General features: G+C 43.5%; 1 protein-coding gene across 1 annotated transcript in view; it reads left to right on the forward strand.

Moving 5' to 3' along the window:
* The first annotated feature begins 151 nt into the window (after positions 1-151).
* The window catches only part of LOC101847887 (cytochrome P450 2U1), a 6,881-nt gene continuing 4,089 nt past the window's right edge, over positions 152-2,943 (forward strand). The window contains exon 1 of the mRNA XM_005102404.3: positions 152-256. The gene's annotated coding sequence lies outside the window, so the exon portion shown is untranslated. The remainder of the gene's footprint in view (positions 257-2,943) is intronic.

Raw genomic sequence — 2,943 nt, forward strand, 5'->3', positions numbered from 1 at the left:
CCCCCCGTCCGAGCATCCAACATAACCCGCCCACACAGAGTTATCTCCGCCGCTGTCGAAAGTGGACTTCGCGCAGCAAGACGAGAGAGGGGGGTACTGTATCTTGTGCCAAATAGTTGGGTAAATGTATTCCTGTCCATGACAAAGACGCGTCTCGCCTGGTGTGATGGGACGGCCGTAATAAATAAATAGCTGGCCGGACCGTTCGGATTATTATTCAGTTTATATCGCCTGTCAAGCAAGAATAAATCATCGCGTAAGTGCATTATACTGTCCACGTCGTTTTATGCAACAAATATTCTGAAATTATGCACACTGAGCCCAAAATTGTGAAATTATGCGATTCTGTTAAATTTGATAAAAAATGATAAAGGAAAGTAATCAGAAATTATGCAACAAAATGATCGCGTCTGTCTGCAGCAAGGCGAGTGGCCTGTAGGAGGGACATCCCGTGAGTTCTGAGGAGTGTGCTACAGATTCACTCCATCGTTGCCTTGGTCTTCCTCAGCCAGAATATTTAATGTTGTATGCTCTCAGAGCTGGATGGTTTGAGGGCATCCGCGTGAGGTGTCCGAACCACTTGATCTTTTGTTTTTCAATGTATGGTAGGACTGGTGTTGCTCCTACGGTGTCCCTTATGAATTTTTATTTTTATTTTCTCTCTTCATGAAATCATACATAATTTCGTTAATAAAGGAGTCGGGCTAGTTTTGACTGCGTCCATCTATTTTATGAAAACTTAGACAGGATTTACGGTGGAAGCCAGGTTGTTATACTCGATGGTGCCAGATATGTTCACGTCGCTACCAAACATATCTTTTGAGAGCCGCTCAACCATAACACCACTGAAGCCAACATACGGACTCTACTCAGGATCAGATATTCATGAAATGGCTTTTTGTTTTTGTTTACTGGCCTAAGTGTTTTACGTCGCTTGCAACTGCATAAGGTCACATGAGCGCGCAGGACACACCAAACATTTACGGTAGGTGTGAAAATTTGAATTTTGCCCGGGTGGACGCCAAAGCCTACTTTTATCAATTTTGAACCACCAAGGGATCTTTAACGTGCACAACTTGCACCCTTGTCTGAGAAGGCAAGGTGTAGATCTATCCTGCCATAAGATAAGAGGTGTGGCTGAAAGACAACAACAAGAAGGAGCCAAGGAGAAGCAATAGAAAGGCTGCAGAAAGAGTCAGGAACCCGGGCCAGAGTAGGGGGCAAAGGAGGTGAGGGGGGTGAGGGCAGAAATTGAGACGAAAGCAGACAACAGAACATTGTTAGAGAGCAGGAAAGAATGTGAAAGGAGAACATTTATTGATAAAAGAAAATATTCTTTAGTACCCGGATTCGAACCCGGGACCTTTGAATGAGAGGCGAACACCTTAACCTCTAGGCCGTGAGAGCCCCTTAAGAAATGCTGGAACTTACCTGCTTTATATAAAATGAATAGAAAGTAGATAGGGTACGGGATTACTGTTATAATACATGTAATACTTTACAATGCGCAAAGTAATCGCTGTGCATACTCAAAGAAAAGGAGGAGCTGTATGTTTAGTCAATAGTTCATAACATTTGCAGTATTTTGTACACAGGTTAACCCTATCCGTATGTCGTGTTTTGCTATCGTATCCATACGACGAGGGTAACTCTGTGCCCAGTGGCGGTGGGTGGTGAAGGGCTCACGGGCTTGAGCCCCTACCCCCTCCCCAACCACCACCCCCAACTCTATCCGAAAGAAAATGAAAGTTTCTCCATAATGAAATAAACAGTCGAAACCGTTATGACCGCACGCAATGAACATAGAGTGATCAACTTGGCGGCTTGCCCGCTTATCCAATCACTGTTGTCACCGCTTACAACTATAGTAACCCAGCAGCCAATCAAATGTCTTTAGGGCTCAGCAAAGATGAGCCCTTTTCCCACAGCCCGTCCTAAATGAAACTCTTCTTGTAAAAGGGTAGAAGACTGGGAAAAAATAACACTGTACCGAGGGCTCACGCTCTCCTAGCCCTGACAATGGGGTGAAAGTTTACGAAACACTTTCCCCCACTGACACAGATACCTAGCTATGCGCTCATTGGTTTTTTGTTGGGTGCGTTAAACTTTCTCGACTACACGGCATAATCCAGCTCATAGAAGTATTATGTTTGAAGTGCTGTGTGTGAGCATATTTGAGTTTGTGCTGCTGAAATTTAACAGTTATAAATCAGGTCGAACTACTTGTAAGGCAACTTTTTCGTCACACGAAAACTAACTAGAGGAAATTTGGAGGTGAATCGGCTTCGTCCCCACTATCAATAAGAATTTAACCAAAAACAAAGGGATTGAAAACAAAGGCAACTTTTCTCGTTTGAATGGTTCTCAAACTGCCGTGGCTCTCCGTGAGTATAGAAAAATCATCACTGTTTAATTCTTATTGCTTGCTATTTGGTGGAAAAGAACTGGAAGCAACCTGAGCCCACCCAAATTTTGGTCCACCCACCGCCACTGTCTGTGCCACCACTTTCCAAAGAGGAAATTTACTCGTTAATCCGATCCGTACGCTTTGCATACTAGTCTGTCAAAATGATTTTTAGAGAAAGACTGAAAGTTTCAAAGAGATATCGCACTAGAAGTGTTTTAAAATATGAAGAATACAACCCTGGGGGTACAACATGTCCCCAGGGCGTAAGGATAGGGTTCGTCTGCAACTTCAAGAGCGACAATAATAGCAATAATAATTAACAGGTTTTTGCAGCTCCCTCTCCCCAATTAGGCTTTATACTTTTTTACGTCAATAATGAAATTGGTCAATTAAGCGACATTTGATGTAAAAAAAGTATTTACAGTTACTGTCATCCGTACCCACACGTTAATTGTCAGACAGTCAAGGATACGCGCGCGCGCGCGCACACACACACACACACACACACACACACACACACACACACACACACACAC

This window comes from Aplysia californica, unplaced genomic scaffold (genome assembly GCF_000002075.1).
Source record: "Aplysia californica isolate F4 #8 unplaced genomic scaffold, AplCal3.0 scaffold00323, whole genome shotgun sequence".
NCBI classification, from domain to species: Eukaryota; Metazoa; Mollusca; class Gastropoda; order Aplysiida; family Aplysiidae; genus Aplysia; species Aplysia californica.